Source organism: Mustela nigripes, chromosome 3 (genome assembly GCF_022355385.1).
Source record: "Mustela nigripes isolate SB6536 chromosome 3, MUSNIG.SB6536, whole genome shotgun sequence".
Classification (NCBI taxonomy): domain Eukaryota; kingdom Metazoa; phylum Chordata; class Mammalia; order Carnivora; family Mustelidae; genus Mustela; species Mustela nigripes.
The window spans coordinates 166149834-166168811 of NC_081559.1; the positions used below are offsets into that span (position 1 = coordinate 166149834).

Here is an 18978-nt window from a genome sequence, read left to right on the forward strand (position 1 = left end):
GTGTGTGTATAGCCCCTTTTATAACCACCACCTTTGCTTAAAATTGTATTTTGGGACCAGGATCACTATTTTCTGTACAGATGCTCTGGTAGGTCTACTACAACAACAGCAAATGGCATAAATATAATACTTAAATTCAGTTTAATGGGATTTGATTGAGATTGAGAAATAAAAGACATTTAAAATAGTACCTCTTTTTTTTTTAAAAAAAAGTTTTTTTTCTTTATTTGAGAATAGTTGACACAAAATGTTACGTTAGTTTCAGTTGTACAACATAGTGATTCATCAACTCTATACATTATGTTACACTTACCACAAGCATAGCTACCATCTGTCACCAAACAGTTGTATTAAGATAGCATTGACTGTATCCCCTATAAATACCTTTAAAACAGCATGTCCTTTTAGAAATATCAACATATTTTTTCCTTGTTTATCTGATCAGCCAATCTACCTATATACCTACTTATCAATAAATAATAATATTAAAAGACAATGAGATGGACTCTGATATGTCAGGGAAACCAAGATAAATAAGCTATCCTTTCTCTAAAGGAACTTCAATCTAGTGGGGGAAGATAGGAACATCAACTATGTGTGTGTGAGTATTTCACACACACGCACACAGACATATATATTTAGTATTTGCCTCTGGTTCCCATCTGCTCCCATTTCCCACATTACCTCATCTATACTCTGGAATCCCAATGCCACCTGATTGCCAACCAAAGATTTTGCCTTCTACTTCTCAATGGAATTGGAATTTGTGAATTGTCTTAGTCATAATTAGTACAGTCTCCCATGTTTGTACTTAAAAATGTTCCTCTTACTGGACACCAGGGTGGCACAGTCATTTGAGTGTCTAGCTGCGTGTCCATCTCTTGGTTTCAGCTCAGGTTGTGATCTCAGTGTCATGAGGTCAAGCCCCGCATCCAGCTCCACACTTCATGTGGTCTACTTAAGACTCTGTCTCTGTCTCTCTCTGCGTCTTTTGCCCCCCACACGCTCTCTTTCTCTCAAATAAATAAATAAATAAACCTTTATTGATTATTTTTTTTAATTTATCTACACTCAACCTCAACTCTTTTTGTCAGTCCCCAGGGGAGGTTTTCTTTCTTTTCATCTGTACTACATCTTTCCATCTGTTCTTGACCTAATCTCTTCAAGAATTTTCTTTGTTGCTTCCTTATCTATTTTTTTATATTGTGTTAGCTTTTCCTTCTATGCTAGCTCTTTCTCCACACTTTGTATCCTTCATCCATGTGTCTTTCCCTAGATCATATGTGTGCTGAGTCCAGCAACACCAGCATGCTCCCTGAGAGCCAACTGTGAGCCCCACTTCCCGGCCCTGCTTTCATTAATGCCATGTTGATAGATTGAGTCACCTCTATAGAGGAATGGTTCACATGAGGGAAATAGGCAGATGCTACAAACCAGATTTTAGTGCTGGTTTTCAAACATTTATAGGCAAACTACTGCCATGTTGCTCCTTTTCCTTTATTATTTTTCTTTTTTTATTTTGTTTTTTTCAGTGTTCCAAAAGTCACAGTTAATGTACCACACCCAGTGCTTCATGCAATACATGCCCTCCTTAATACTCACCACCAGTCTCACCCATCCCCCCACCCTTCTCATCTGCCAAACCCTCAGTTTGTTTCTCAGAGTTCACAGTTTTTCGTGGTCCCTCTCCCCCTCCGATTTACCTCAATTCACTTTTCCTTTCCTTCTCCTAGTGTCCTCCATGTTCCACAAGTAAGTGAAACCGTATGATAATTGACTTTCTCTGCTTGACTTATTTCACTCAGCAAAGTTTCTTCCAGTCCCGTCCATGTTGATACAAAAGTTGGGTATTCATCTTTTCTGATGGCTGAGTAATATTCTATTGTATATATGGGCCACATCTTCTTTATCCATTTGTTTGTTGAAGAGCATCTTGGCTCTTTCCACAGTTTAGTGATTGTGGCCATTGCTGTTCTGAACATTGGGGCACTTATGGCCCTTCTTTTTACTACATCTGTATCTTTGAGGTAAATACCCAGTAGTGCAATTGCAGGGTCATAAGAAAGCTCTATTTTTAATTTTTTGGGGACTCTTCACACTGTTTTCCAATGTGGCTGCACCAGCTTGCATTCCCACCAACAGTGTAAGAGGGTTCCCTTTCCTCCACAACTATGAATGAAAGGGGAGAGATCACGACTAACACCAAGGAAATAGAAACAATCAACATAAGTTATTATCAACAGTTATATGCCAATAAGTTGAGCAACCTAAAAGAAATGGATACATTCCTGGAAATCTATAAACTTCCAAGTCTGAAACAGGAAGAAATTGACAACCTGAATAGACCAATATCTAGTAACGAGATTGAAGCAGTGATCAAAAACTTCCCCCCCAAAAAAGTCCAGGACCTGACGATTCCCTGGGGAATTCTACCAAACACTCAAAGAAGAAATAATACCTATTCTTCTGAAGCTTTAAAAAAAAAATAGAAACAGAAAGAGAACTTCCATACTCTTTCTATGAAGCCAGCATTACCTTGATTCCCAAACCAGGCAAAGATGCCATCAAAAAGGAGAATTACAGACCAGTATCCCTGATGAATATGGATGCCAAGATTCTCAACAAGATCCTAGCTAATAGGATCCAACTGTACATTAAAAAGATTAGCCACCATGACCAGGTGGGATTTATCCATGGGATACAAGAGTGGTTCAACATTCACAAATCAATCAATGTGATAGAACAAATCAATAAGAGGAGAGAAGAACCACATGGTCCTCTCAATTGATGCAGATAAAGCATTTCACAAAATACAGCATCCTTTCCTGATTGAAACTCTTCGAAAGTATAGGGATAGAGGGAGCATTCTTCAACTTCATAAAATCCATCTGTGAAAAACCCACAGCAGATATCATTCTCAATGGGAAAAAGCTGAGAGCCTTCCTATTGAGATCAGGAACACAAGGATGTCCACTCATGCCACCGTTGTTCAGCATAGTACTAGACGTCTTAGCAACAGCAATGAGACAACACAAAGAAATAAAAGGTACTCAGATTGGCAAAGAAGTCGTCAAACTCCCTCTCTTCCAAGATGACACGATAATTTATATGGAAAACCTCCTTTTCACTTAAACCAAGTTCTTGAAAAGAATAGTCCTCTCTAAGTCTATCTGCTTCCTCACTTCATATCAACTCTGTGAAATTAGACATCTGCTCCCACCTTCACTGGAAGTATTACAGCAAACAAAAGTGCTTTTTATTGTCTGACCTCTAGGCCATGTTTCATGCTGCTGGTGTCTTGCTTTCCGAAAACATCTTCTGCGTGCTGTGTGCCGTGCTATCTCCTGGGTTCTCCTCCCCGTCCTCTGACCATTTCCCCTCTGCATTTTTCATTGGACTCTCTTTCTTTGCCCCTAGTTATCTATGTTCTCATGATTCTGAGCACAGTCCTCTCCTACATATTGTGTGTTGGCTAACTCACCAATGCGCAAGGCTTCAAGCCATTCCATTCATTATTGCCTAACATAAAGCTCTAGGCCAGACATTTTGCTCATGTCTGATTGGATTATTCAGTCGACTTCTTCTCTGCCTAGTTATGTCATGGGCACCTGACACTGAACATGTCAATGTTAATTCATTTTTTCCCCCTTAAATGTTACTCCGCCTTCTATATTTCCTATCCAGATAAATGGCGTCACCATCCACAAGTCAGCAAAGTGAAAAGCTCAGGAGTCATCCTCAACTCCATGCCGTTCTTCTTTCTGCAGATCCAGTCAGGCACTGAATATCCTTCTCTCTTCTTCCACCACACGTCTCATCCCAGCTCCCTCATTTTTAGGTCCTCATCAGTTCTTACTTAGATTGTTACCCTTTTCTCCTGATTTGCCTTCCTGCCTCCTGCTCAGCCCTCTCCAGTGCTGCTAGAATGATACTCAACTTCCTTCCTTCCTTAAACTCCTTCAGTGTCTCTTTATGGCCTGTAGGATAATTTCTTTAATATGAAATACCCTTTCAATTACAAGTAAGAGGAGACTCCACCCAAATGGCTTAAGCAAAATGGAACTGATGACAACGGAAGATTCCAGGAAATGGATCTGGATTGAATTATGTCAATAGGAATTGGTTTCCTTTCCTACTTCCGTTCTACCTTCCTTTGTGTTGGCTCCAGGCTCAGGTTAAATGTGATACCAAGATGGTGGCTGCCACTGCGGCTTCACAATTCTCAGTACAGCAGGAAAGAAAACAAGAAACTCCGAACCTCCCTATCAAGAGACTCCTAGTATCTCTTTGTTAACTGGGCTGTGTGCCCATTCATGAGCCAATCACCATTGCTAGCGTATTGTAACATGTTGATTGGCCCACATCCAAGGGGATGGCATGTTCCTATCCCATATCCCATATTCCATATCCCATTAGGGGAGGAGGGCATATTTCTAGTTGGAAATTTAAACCGTTGCTAGAAAAAAAAAAAAAGCAGTGAGCGCTGGAGAAGCTCATAACGAAAGCATCTAGTATTTATTGAGCTCTTTACATGTTTAAGGCACTGCTTTAGTGTTTTTCATGTATTAACTTACTTAATCTTTATAACAACCCATGAGGAAGTGAAGAAACCAACACATAGAGAGGTTAGATAGTTTGTCTAAGTTAGGTACAACAAATAACCAATGTCAGTTGCAAAATTCAAGTATAGATTTTCCTATTCATTCTTACCCAGGAAATTTCTGAGAATGTTTTAAATCAGATGGCCATGGTCAAAAAAAATTAACGTATGTGTTATAAAATGAGTGTGTTCCATTATCAGAGCTAAAAATCACTAGTGGTTTCCATTATTTTTTGTCCTGCACAGCACAAGGCCACTTTAAGAGTATATTGGAAATGTCCCCAGAGGCTGAGTTTTCCTGGTTATCAGGAAGTTGGTAACTCAAGGTTGGAGTGAGGCTAAGCGCAGTCCATAAGTATCTGTGGCAGACACTCTTTTCCCGCCTAATCCCCACCTTGTTCCTTTCATAATCCCCAAGAGGTCAGGATGCAGTGACCACAAGCACCCAACTTTTTAAACTGCTACTGCAGAGGGGATACCACAATATGCTGGCCTTTCTCCCAAAGGAAGCCGTGAACAGGAAGATTTGTCCAGCTAATGCATGAGAGGTGGAATTCTATATCTAATGTGTTTAAGTGTCAACAGTTACTTTTCTGCATGACAAGAATTACCTGTGTGCATGTGGGGCCCGTCACCATCTGCTAGCCCTTGATCCCTTTTCAGACTTACCTCTCACTCCTCTCCACTCCTCTGCACTGCTCTGCTTTATGATTGAGGGGCCTCTCCCTCGCATGGCAGGCTGTTTGCGCTCCTCCGTACTTCTGTGCCTTGGCTGGTGCTGCACACTCACTTCACTTTTCAGAAGTTGTGTCAAGCGTCATCTTCTCCATGAATGCTTTCCTTGTGAAATCAGAAATCAGCCTCCTTGTGAGCAAACATCTATATCTCTTTGTGCCTCAGCTATATTATGAGACTATTTGCCATGATTTCTGTAATCCATGCTGTGTATTCCTGTATTTATGTTTGTCTGCTTCTGCAGTGCTGCAAAATCCTTGAGAGCTGGAGGACATTTTATTAATTCTTATCTTCCCTCCATACTGCTGGACACATAACAGGTACTCAGTAAATGCAAGTAAATAAGAAATATGCAGAAGCTCCAATAAGGTATCTTAATTGGTGACAATTCTGATGAGCACTAGGACAAACTAGGAGTTGGGAAGTTACTCACTCAAAGATTCTAAATTAGAGACCAGTTAACACACATATTTCTGCAATACAAAGAACCCTCCATTTCTGAACTCTTGCCATCAAAATATTCGCTGTAACATTATGCAGAAATTTTCACCCAAAATTTACTATCCAAATAGGAGTTCTGCTTATAACATGTTTATATGACTGCAACAATGGAACTGTTAAGTTGTAGGTGAGTTCGTGTAGGAGGATGAAGAGATTTCTTTTATCACTGCTCAGCAGTTCACTCCACAATCATGTCAGTGTTTTCTAAGGAAATGGATGACCTTGTGAAGAACATTGGTGAACACAAAAAGTCTAGAAAGTCCCATGCATTAAGAAGAATATTGGAGGGGTGTGACTGGGTGGCTCAGTGGGTTAAAGCCTTTGCCTTCGGCTTGGGTTATGATCTCAGGGTCCTGGGTTCGAGCCTCACATCAGGCTCTCTGCTCAGCAGGGAGCCTGCTTCCCTTCCTCTCTCTCTCTGCCTGCCTCTCTGCCTACTTGTGATCTCTGTCAAATAAATAAATGAAATTAAAAAAAAATATTGGAGGGATAAAATATATTGAGTGAGGTGAACACATAAAAGACATAGGCTTAGTCATGCATATACTTCCATCTATAATGCATGGGCTTTGTTACACTTGTGAGAACATTTGAAACAATATGATATTACTTGTTTTGGAAAGCTTCACTGAGTTACTCAAGGATAATAGGGTCTGTTTGAAAAGCTTGAAAAGTATCTCATGCTGAGGTTGGATAATCATAAACTTTGAAGCCATGTAGATGCTACTGAGGCACTACATACCTTTGAAGATCTGAAGAAGATGAAAGAGTTTGATCATTGGGTAAAGAAGTCAAGCTTCAGCTTCAAGTCCAGAATGGCGTAGAAGATTGAACGACTATTCAAGAGAGCAGCATTTGAAGTTGTAGAGGAAGCAGCTTCTTGGTGATGAACTTAAAGCAGTTTTTTATCAGTGAATTAGAGAAAACTATTGACAGAGGTAGTTAATACATTTTCATTAATACCAATTCTTTTGATAAAATTTGGCTTTTTAAAAATGAATGTCATCTTGGGGTGCCTGGGTGGCTCAGTGGTTAAAGCCTCTGACTTTGGCTCGGGTCATGATCTCAGGGTCCCGGGATCAAGCCCCGAGTCGGGCTCCCTGCTCGGTGGGGAGCCTGCTTCCCCCTCTCTCTCTGCTTGCCTCTCTGCCTACTTGTGATCTTTGTCTGTCAAATAAATAAATAAAATATTAAAAAAAAAAAAAAAGAATGTCATCTTGTCAGAGAATTTAAAAAAAAGAAAAAGAAAAAAAGCCAGGGCATTACACATCTAAAGATAGGCTGACACAGTTTTTAAGTGAAAATTTAAAGTTGATGTTAAACTAAAACCTGTGTATTTATATAACTCTGAGCATCCAGGACCCTTAAGTAAATGTTGAAGATTAAATTGTATTTTATATGGTTCTCAAATCCCAGCACTTTGGTTGACAAAGCAGGCATTCAGTCCTTACTCAAGGAGTCCTAATTTGTGACAGCTCATTTTTTTTGGTTTGTGAGGTCTTACAAGAACAGAAAGAGTTAGGGTTGAGATTTGAGTTAATTTTTGTATAATAAAGAGCTGATGAAGAAATTGTTGAGTAGGCGCTCTGTGAAGAAAGATAATTTGGATGATAAGCTAAGAAAAGGCTTTTTGTTTTGTTTTTCATCTCAGCCTGGATATTTGAACTATTTTTTAATCCCTAATTCTTTTTTGCCAGGAGTGGCGTAATCTCTCTGCCAGGAGGACTGTGTTCCTTTCACAGATTGTAGTAGCTTCTGTGAATATTCAGTGATACTCTGATGGTTAGAAGCACTTGCTGTTTAGCTCCAAAACATGAAAGTTCCTTCAGGTGTCAGTTTTAATTAAGCATGTCCATCCCTCCAAAATGAAAATCAAAAGCTCTTTGGGAAAAGTCAGTTCTTCTCCAGCCTCGTGGAAAGGACTTAAGAGAAGTGAATGGGTTTTGAGCATTTGGGGTCTTTTCAAATAATGCCCAAAAGAAGAAAATACTTGCCTAAACGAAGAATGACATGCACATGTTTTTCTCGTGTATGTATCTGTATCTGTGAAAAATGTATTACTCTGGGCTGCTGTATTCCCTAAGAATAGGTATTGTCTACAGGTCAGGACTATCTAGTGATTATCAACAGGACGCTCTTACCTTTTAAATGTCTTCTCTTGGAAGTAAGCTGTTTTTTTCTTATATCGATTGAGTATCTCTTACGCAAATGCCTTCATTGTTAAACAGAAGAAAAATCAATTATTTGCATGACTATAACAATATAGCAGTTCAGCTAAAATCAATTTAACAGGTATTTATTGGCTCTTTATGTAGTAGATGGTTGAAGAGAAAATATAAAGATAAAATTAATCGCTTTGAGAATTAGTAGGACCCAGATAAAAGAATAAATAATATTAGATTCCTTTTGCTTTTGTAGTTGTTCTAAAATATTACCTACAAATAAATACATTTTAAGTAAATATTACTATGTCCTCTCTCTGTTTATCTGTCCATTTGTTATAACACAAGGGTACTCTACTACCCTTATGGTTAGAAACTTCAAATTCCATATTTCTTAAGTAAATGACTATTTTTTTTAAGTAGTTACCTAATTTAATATAATACTAACCTACCTTTAGCAGATAATAAGCCATAACAGTAGTGACATATATGATAAATATTGCAGTAAAAAAATATGCATATCATAAAAAAAGATACAAATCTGAAGGGGACACACAATTCTACCTAATTTTAAAGTGTGGGATGTTGATATTTGAGCTGGGCTCTTCAGGACAAGTATGTTTTCTGGAAGGTAAGGGACAGACATTGCTGGAAGTTTGAACATACTGATCAGTGTGTTCATTCTGAGCAAACAGGCATGGAAGGGTTTAGTTTATTGGAGGAGGAAGCAGGCGCACATATGGCCAGGGCTTCAGAGGCAGGAAGAGTGGGATAATGGAGATGAGGATAAACAGGGGGACTCCGGCTGAATGGCGAAGGGCCTTGAAGCAGTGCCTGGAAAGCCTTCAGAAGAGCAGAAAAAGAAGTATAAACTACATTCTTAAAATGCATTGTGTCCCTGGCTGGCTTTCCCCACTTCTCCCAAGTAACTCCTGAATGCATAAGTGCTTATGTTTTGAGAGTACAGAAAGATTCATTAAGTGTACCTAAGATATATATTTTTTTAATTTGAAACATTTATTTAGGGGGAAAGAAAACCAGTCTGCTGCTTTGTTTCTTTCTGTTTTTAATTAAACTGAGTTTTGGCAGTGCTTTCCACTAGGCGTTCAACATGGGACTGAACCTTTAGTGACTCACCAAAATTTGTTGTAAATTCTTAAAAACACCAGGCAGTTTAGATATATCATACTTTTTAAAAGCCTCATTTATTTAGTGCTACCCTTGAGTACGATAATGCATACCTGAAAACTTTGAGTTTTGCACTGAGAATTCAATTTAATATGTTTGACTAGTTCCAAGGTAAGAGTGCTGTGCTAGACCTTCAGCAGAGGGTGGAAAAAATTCACTGCACAGTAGTAACCCAACCTGAATTTAGACAAGCCAGAAAATATAGGCTAGACCATATGGAAGAGGATCCCAAGCGTAAAATCTACGTGGAATGACTGGCTGTTCATTTGGAATGACTACTTCTATTTCTAAAGAAGGAGTTTGCATCTGTAAGTGCTTTGCCTTGATAAAATTAATTTTTGATATGAATCAGGGGTCAGAGACAAGTTTTAGGGCCAGTGCAGCCATTTCCAGCCAGTGATTTGTAAACTGTACCAGAGGACGCTAGTGCTCGGGAGTAGGGGTGCTTATTTTCCAAACATCAGCATGCTGCTTATCAACACTAAAGATCTCATGTTTTTAGGGAGAAAGAGAACGAGTGAGAGCTTGTGTGTGCATGTGCAAGGGCTGGGTGGTCAGGCATCTGGGGCAGAGGGAAGGAGAGAGAATCTTAAGCAGGTGCCACAGCCAGCATGGAGCTGGTCACATTTTGCAGGTCTTGATCTCACAACTGTAAGATCATGACACTGAGATTGTGGCCTGCGCTGAAATCAAAAAGTTGGATGAGTAACCAAATGAGCCACTCAGGCACCCCCAAATGCTTAATATTTTAAGCTGCCCAAAGATGAAAGACAGAGCATAGGGAATATAGTCAGTGATATTGTAAGAGCACTGCATGGTGACAGCTGGTGGTGAGCTTAGGGTCAAGTTTAGAGCTGTCCAATCACTGTGCTGTACCCCTGAAACCAATGTAACATTGGTGTCAACTATACTCCAATTAAAAAAAGAGAACTCGTCCATAGGAAAAAAATGAACTAAAGAGCTTTTTGTGTTCAATTTTCAAAATTGTTTCTTTTTTTTTTAATTTTCTTTATTTTTTATTGTTTTATTATGTTCTGTTAGTCACCATACAGTACATCATTAGTTTTTGATGTAGTGTCTCAAGATTCATTGCACGTGCTCCATGCAATTCGTGCCTTCCTTAATGCCCACCACCAGGCTTACCCATCCCCCGATCCCTCTCCCCACTAAAACCCTCAGTTTGTTTCTCGGAATCTGCAGCCTCTCATGGTTTGTCTCCCACTCTGATTCCTTCCGCCCTTCACTTTTCCCTTCCTTCTCCTAATATCCTCCATGTTATTCCTTATGTTCCACAAGTAAGCGAAACCACATGATAATTGACTTTCTCTGCTTGACTTATTTCACTCAGCATAATCTCCTTTTAAAACTCTTTTTTCAGTTAGGATTTTGGTCATTAGTCCACTCTTAAGATTTTAAAATATACCTTAATTAATTGTTTTTAGGTGCTTTAAAAATCTGAAGAAAAAAAAAAGCTGGTCAAAACAGAAGACTGTAAGGGCTTGAACATGGGTGGTAGTATTAGGGGGTAAAAGGGAGACAATGACTTAAAGAGATATTACTGAGCAGTAAAAAAGCAAGAACAAACACATAATTTGGCAACTGTTTAATAAATGATTAGGAATGATGATTCTGGAAGTCAGGAAAAAGGATGAGGTACATAGAAATCTGTGAATTATCCACTGAGAAAATCCAAGGTAGGCAGAACTTTGGCGAATATCCACATAAAGGAAATGGGAAGAAGAACAGAGAGGGTGAGGGGAGCGTAGATGCGTCAGCATCCTGGAAGTCAAAGAAGGAGTGTCCAGAACAAGTGGGCAGGGAGTGGAGGCCGACAGAGGAATTAGTGGTTACATATGGTGATCAGGATAGTAAACCAGCAGATCAGAAATAAAAACCAGCAAGCATAAGTGGGTGGTGAAAAGGGAGAGATGGTGGGTGTGGAGGAATGGTTTGGGGAGTTGGTCAGTGACGGGAAGAAATAAGGAAAGTACTAATTGCAAGTCATAGTGGAGAGACAAGGAAAGGTTGTACAGAATCAGGAATCGGGGGGAGGAAGACCAGCAAGAGGGAGAGATGGAAGACAGAGGCCACATAGAAGCTTATGATTACATCACCATTTAAGAGACATTGAAATCAAACCTCAACAGCATGGGTAGAAAAGGTATCTTTGCAGTTTTATAGAAAAATAAAATGATTTTATTCTCAGAGAATTATAATAATATCTGGTATAATCTATTATTCTGTAGATAATAATCCCAAACTGCTTTAAGGTGACCTTTGTTGAGCATGATAATTTATTTAAGAATTACTGTAACGTCCAGAAGCCTTTATTTCCCTGGCTATGGCGAATACTTTCTGTAAGTTGAACATAGGGGATATTTCTGAAGTGGGTACTTAGGATAATCATAAATATAGCCATGTCTCTGTGATAAATGCTTTTAGACCAATTACTGACATGCTCAATTGAATACTAATACCTCCCATGAAATGGCTTTAATATAAGTAAAATGACAGCTGCTCTGCAGTGAAAGGACACATAAAGCTTTGCATTAGCTTGTCTCCAGGGTTACCATCTGTGCTGATCTGAAGTTTTAATATGTGGGATTTCTCAGTCCTCTGCAAAGACTGTATTTTCAGCTAGGTATCAATAGTGTGTAAAAATAGTGTGCGAGGAACTTAGACTCTTTTTGGTCTACATCCATGCTGACCTTAACCACTCCAATGTTCTAGAGAAACACGTCTATATCCTATTAGAAAGTCTGTGTGATGATTGCTGATGTAGCTAGAATATGGGGATTGTTTGGTCCTATTTTGCATATCCAAACAAAGATGTTAGTTTATGTGTTTTATGACTAAATTATATTCTGGGCAAAATTGAGTAGCAAAACATTAGCAAAATGGAATGACTTCTACTAAGTTTCCACAATTAATATTCCCTAATTAATATCCAAGTTTCAAAAAATATTTTAATAATTATTTTTAAAAAGTAACAATATTTAGAAGTTTGGAACCCATAAATATGATAAAATATAGAAATAATATTTTTATAATTTAGAAGGAAAAGGGAACACTGCTTTTGGTTTAGCAATCTAGAATTTTACATTTCTTTTTTTTTTTTTTAAGATTTTATTTATTTATTTGACAGACAGAGATCACAAGTAGGCAGAGAGGCAGGTGGAGGGGGGGGGAAGCAGGCTCCCTGCTGAGCAGAGAGCCCAATGCAGGACTTGATCCCAGGACCCTGAGATCGTGATCTGAGCCAAAGGCAGCGGCTTAACCCACTGAGCCACCCAGGAGCCCCATTTTACATTCCTTGATATCAGATATTTATTCTTTGTTTTTCAGCAAACATTGAGTACCTTCTTTGTCCCAAGTATTAGGCTAGGCCTTGGGTTTGCTGTTTAGATTTTCTGTCCATCTTTAAGGAACTTGCAATTTAGAGGGAAATACCTGCATTAAAGAATTAAACCACTGTTTTTAAACATCTTCATGCATTCAGAGCAAGGTGTTACAAGAGAGCGTGGGGGCTACACCTACCAAGGACTAGGAAAGTTTGGACAAAACACTGTCTATGTTGAGCTGTAATGATTAGGCAGCAGAGGGGGAAAAGCTTATGTGTGTAATAACATACAGTGGGACTAGCATGTGAATGGAATGGCCTATAAGCTAGAGAGACACGGTGGAGTCAGGAAAATCCAAGACCACTTAGCTGAAATAGAGTGGCTTGTGGAGGGTGGGGTTGAGAAAGGGTGGTGGGGCTTCCATGAGAGAGGAAGGTGGGAAAGAAGCTGGTGTTAAATCATCTCAAGTCTTATAAGCCATCTCAAAGAATTGGGGCTTTAATGTGAAGGCAAATAGAGCAATTTATGGATACTGGGACAAATTTATTATCATCTCAGTCTCTTCCTCCGTCTTCATTATTCTCATCATCATTGGCATTACTTTTTGTAAGATTTTATTTATTTATTTGACAGAGCATAAGCAGGGGAGCGGCAGGGAGAGGGAGAGGGAGAAGCAGGCTCCTCACTGAGCAAGGAGCCCAATATGAGTCTTGATTCCAGGACCCTAGGATCATGACCTGAGCCAAAGGCAGACGCCTAACTGACTGAGTCCCCCAGGAGCCCCAGCATTATCACTTTTTGAGCTCTTCCTATGCAGCAGGCAATATGAAGTCCTTCCATGCATTTTTTTTTAAAATTTCATTTTGACCTTCCTTGTAAGTATGATTAACATTTCTATTAAAAAGAAAAAAAGAATTGGCTCAGATCAAGTGTAGAAACAAGCAAGGGAATGTACTTAATTTTCTTGAGGCCAGACGTTGGCAAGAAGCATAGCTGGAAAGCATGCCCAGGTTTTCCTAATGTCACTATCCCTGCCTCTCTGTTCTGGTGCTCTTAGCTAGAAAATCACTGCATCACCCAAGGAGCCCTCAACCTGTAGTGTGCTGCAGAAAAACATTTTGGTTGAGAACTAAATGAAGTGGGACTACTTATTAGGTCATTGTTATTATGCAGATATGAGTAGACATTGGTGGTATGAATGGAGAAAAGTGAACATATTCTAAAGATATCCCAGAGGTAGAATAACCAGGCTTAGTGCCTACTTGGATGTGTGGAATAGTATTTCTGGCTTGGGATATTGAATACACTTCAGGAACTATATTTATAAAATCTGCCTGGCTTATTGGTACTCTAGAAAGCAGTAATGCCAGAACCATTAAGCTTATACGTTGCTCGTAGAATGTAAACTGGTACACCTTCTATGAAAGGCAATCTACCAGTTTCTTTAAAATTAAAAATATGCATAGACTTGACCCAGAAATTTTACTTCCCAGGCATTTATCCACAAATATGCATTTACATTGTATCAGATACATAAGGATATACACTGCAGGCTTGTGTGTAATTGCAAATATCAGAAGCAAACTAAATCTCCTTTATTGTGAGATAGTCTAATAAATTAGGGTAAATCCATTCAGTGAAATTGTTTACAACTCTTAGAGATAATGAGGCACCTCTGTGTGTGGATCTGTAGGGAAATATTGTATGTGGGCTTATGGTTACACATGTATGTGAAAATACCAGGTGCCAGAGAAAATGTGTATAATTTCACCATTTTGTGAAAGCTAAGTAGATGAATAGATGGGGAGATAAACTGATAGCTAGGAATAGTTTGGTATAGATAGACATCCAGAGAATATCTCTATGAGGATAAAGATACTGGTAGAAACAGTTGTAAAGAGGTTCTGGCTGGATGGCTGGGACAGAGGACAGAAGAGAGAGAACTGTTTATCTTTATTATATGTCTTTTGATTTTGATCTGTATGCCTAAGTTTATTATTTTAAAATTAAAACATAATATAAATTATAAAAATTCAAGGCAGAACCCTCTTATTTTTAAAAATATTATCTCTAGGGTGCCTGGGTGACTCAGTGGGTTAAGCTGCTGCCTTCGGCTCAGGTCATGATCTCAGGGTCCTGGGATCGAGTCCCGCATCGGGCTCTCTGCTCGGCAGGCAGCCTCCTTCCTCCTCTCTCTCTCTCTGCCTGTCTCTCTGCCTACTTGTGATCTCTGTCAAATAAATAAATAAAATCTTTAAAAATAAATAAATAAAAATAAAAATAAAAATATTATCTCTAGAGAAACATCTGTAAGATAAAGGGAAAAGGCAAACTCTTAGTTCGGTTTTCTTGTTTATTTTTATTTTAAGGATTTGTCCATATATTTAACCAGAATTTTCCCAAGAAAAAGAATATCTTTCCCCAGTGATTGACTTACATTCTTCCAAATCTCTGGAGGTCCTGAAATTCATAATACCAGTATGAGACTAGCAGAAGAAAAGTTCATATTTAAACCATTATTTTTCAGTCCTTCAAGTCATATTGCTGTTAAAATACTGCACTTTGTCCAGTAGTTCATTCATAGGTGGAGAGTACTTGGAACTTACCTAGATGCTTTGGAGTTTAAACATAAAAAACTGTTTTTGACCTTTTAAACTTAGAGTTTATGGAAGCAAGTAAAAATAATATACATAAAAATTATGTACACATTTTACTGTATTTTAATTACTAAATTGGATATAAGTTCAGAAAGGGGGGCTATCAGAGAAACCTGAAACTCTGAGGCAAGAATTCCTAGGATTTGTGGGGCTTGTATGGATCCTTGACGAATTTGGATAGTCGCAACTAACGAAGAAAGAAAACGCCAGGCCACAGAGAAGAATCAGAACTTCGTAGTCTAGTCAGGGCACAGGAATGAGTATCTGACAAGCAAGCTCAACTAGAGTAGGGAGGCTAGGTTGGGAAGGACTGGTATTGGTCCATAGGGAAACCAGAAAGCAAGGAAGAGGACTCTGATCTGATGATAATAAGGAAACCACCCTGAAAAATTCAACATGTTCTACTCTTTTCTTGATTATTCATGTTTCTACACATTTATTTTGAATCTTTAGCATAAAAAATTTGTTCTCTACTTGAAGCATTTTATTCTTCACTTTATGCTCATTATCTCTTACAATACCTTCAGTGGAATTAAACAAAATCCAATGGACCATTGGCCTTACCCGTTTTGAAATTATTCTATAATAAATAGTATCACGTTTGGATTCTAAGCTCTCTTTTTTCTAGGTAAAGCAAAGGCACTTCACTTATGGACACTCAATAGTGCTTATGCTCAAAACCTTTAATCATTTTCATTCTTCTTGCATGTAATTTTTTAATAGATTTACTGTCTTAAGTATGAAGTAGAACAAAACATACAGTTATCATATGGCAGATTATTTAACCCGATCTTCATGAAATTTTAACATTGTAAACTTACAAAATCTTTTATGTAGTCATTGGACGAGGCTGTGAAAATTCATTTTTTACTTATTAGTAAAGTCATCTTTCCAAAGTTCTTTCATGTTATATAACTAAATGGCAAGGTGATTACAGAAAAACAAACATATTAGAATGTGGTATTCCTTTCAATTCAGTTTGAAGCCCTGAATCTTATTCATGGATAAAATGATTAAAAATAATTATTTTGGTAAAATATAATCTCAGTAATCCATTGTTGTGTTCAAGGGTTTTTACTTTTTTTTTTTCTTTTCTTCCTTCCTTCCTTCATTCCTTCTCCCTCCCACTCTGCCTCCCTCTTTCTCTTTTTCTTTCTTTCTTGCAGGTTCCACACTGGGTATGGAGCCCAACTGAGGCCTCGAACTCAAAGTCCTGAGATCAAGATCTGAGTTGAGATCAAGGGTCAGACGCTTAACCGACTGAGCCACCCAGGTGTCTCAAGTTAGTCACTTTTAATGAATACGTCAAATGAAGATCTTGTATTAAATTGACATACTATTTTCCTTAACATTGTGCTAAAGGAGTGACCTCAAGAGAACAGTTGTGCCTATGCTTATAACTTAAAATCAACAGAGTCAATCAATCCATATATTTTTAAAAGTTTTCCCTAATGTGAAGAACATTCTCTTGATGACAGTGGAGGCGAGTAGTAATGTTAGGATTTTGCTTTAAAACTATAAATTCATACTTCAGTGTGAAGAACGATGTTGGGATTTGCATAAAGATTGTGAATCATGGGGACCCCTGCGTACCTCAAGTCGGTTAAGCATTTGACTCTTGGTTTTGGTTCAGATCATGATCTCAGGGTCCTGGGATTCAGCCCAAGGCAGGCTCTGCACTCAGCAGGGAGGCTGCTTGAGATTCTCTATCCCTCTCCCCCTCCTTCTCATGCTCTCTCTTTCTTGCTCTCAAATAAATGAATAAATCCTTATTTGGAAAAAAAGATTGTGAATCATCAAAATGTACAGAAAATTTAACCTTTTCTGAAGATCCTAAAGATGTTTTCTTTGGAAAGTTTTCATTGATAAGAAATGAGTCATTTCTCCAAGGCCTTTAAAAGCATCACATCATTGTCTTTTCTGGGTTACAAAATTTAGTAAACTTAATTGACTGCCTTGTGGGTTTGTATCCTTGAAGAAATAAATTAGATAGTTATAGGATGCAAATAAAAATAAAAGATGATTTAATTCCAAATGGATCCCAGAGTGATTATTGTAATCATTATGAATAGCCATATGAATTTTTTTATGTTCATATATTTTTTCTTATAAGCACCTAGGTATACCATTAGAAAAAAAATGCAATTTTCTAATATTTTATTTTATAAATCCACATTTAATATAAACTTTTCAAGATCCAAGTTGATAGATATTACAGGTAAAAGGCATTGAGAAAAAACTGTACTTTTTAACAACATTGCCAGCTTCTTAGGAGATTTTCCTGAACTTCAAGGAATTTAAAAAACAAAAAAACAAAATACCTTCCCAAAGAAAAATTAAACCAGGCGACGTTCAACAGGCAAGGAAAACTTAATTCAAGACTTTTGGAATAGGGGACAGTGACTGATCTCAATTCTGCTGAAACAGAAGACAGGAGGGTTTTAAGTGCTAAGACTCAGCTAGTTGAAAAGTACTGGAGGGTATTAGGAGGAGGTTGCTCAATGGGATCAGGCCATCTGTGTTTGCTAATTGGTACTTAAGAAGTTAGGCACCTATCTTCCCACAGAGACTGGGAGGTAGAACACAATCTTCTTTGATGATTACATTTGCAATGGATGGCTCCCCCAGTCCTTGAGAAAGACATTACTGGGGTTGTATAACTGGCAAGAAGTGGATAGATTCTTATCTCAAAGGGGCAGAGAAAGAATTTATAATTGCAAATTTTCTATAGTAAACACTCTAAGAAAAGAGAGGTCGTGGTCTAGAGTCAGGAAGAAGCCTGTGTAAAGTTGAGTCAGGGTGAAGGCAACAGTGTTAGGCTGTCTTAGTCAACCCTTCAGTTATATTAAGTTGCACCATATACGTTGATAATATTTGGCCATTTTGACCTACAAAAACAATGGTTCCATATGGTTTGATCAACGATCCTGAGATCAAATTTCTTCACATGTTATTCCTACATTCTGCAGAAGCAGGCAAATCTGGAATTGTTGTCTTTAATTATATCCTTGTCACCCTAAAAAAGACTTAGGGAGGATTTTCTATGTATTTACACACATGTATGTCTGTATATGCATATGTTTGTATCTGTATGTGTGTTTATCAAAAACATGTTAAAAATTAAAGTTGCCAGAAATGGGAAAAAAAAGTTAGGATAAAAATGCAAACCTTGAAGCCTTGAATAGTTCTTAAAGAAATGTGACAGATTTGTTGCAGAGCTTCTCGTAAGTTAAAGCAAAGAAATAAATGTCCCCATGGGATTAAAGCAAGTCGGAATTTTGGAATAATAGTTTTCTTAGTGTTGAAACTTGGCACGTTTTTGCTTTGAGTGCTCCTAAGGGCAACATTTTTATGTCAGTAAATAGCCCACTAAACCTTATAGCTGATTTCACAGGCATGGATTTTGCTTGCTTATTTATTATTATCTTTATTGACATCCTTCAATGCAAACTCTTGGAAAAACCCCAAAGTATAATTCAGTAAAGGTAATTTGGTTACATATTAAAATAATGATATCCAGATACATATCTCTCTAAAGATAGAATTAAGAATTAAGATTATCTAGAATGAATTATGTCAGACAATTGCACATACTTTTTTTTTTCATTTTTGGTAATTGAACCCTTGATAAGAATCAGGTAATAACAGATTTTGAGAGTTGGAAGTTACCAATTTTCGGAGCAGAGTTCAGAGTCCCTCTGTCCTTAATAGATGGAAGTCCATATGTTTTAACAAGGGCAGAATGGACTTGAAAACCTCTTCAGGAATGCAAGGAGACTGTTTAGGATACCGAT

At 38.0% G+C, this 18978-nt stretch overlaps 1 protein-coding gene across 6 annotated transcripts in view; it reads left to right on the forward strand.

Annotated features, from left to right (window-relative positions):
- The window catches only part of OXR1 (oxidation resistance 1), a 439622-nt gene that overhangs the window by 63896 nt on the left and 356748 nt on the right, over positions 1-18978 (forward strand). The window contains exon 2 of one of the 6 annotated variants that reach the window (XM_059395031.1): positions 16351-16466. The exons of the other annotated variants lie outside the window; for them this stretch is intronic. The gene's annotated coding sequence lies outside the window, so the exon portion shown is untranslated. The remainder of the gene's footprint in view (positions 1-16350; positions 16467-18978) is intronic. 6 annotated transcript variants of the gene reach the window in all.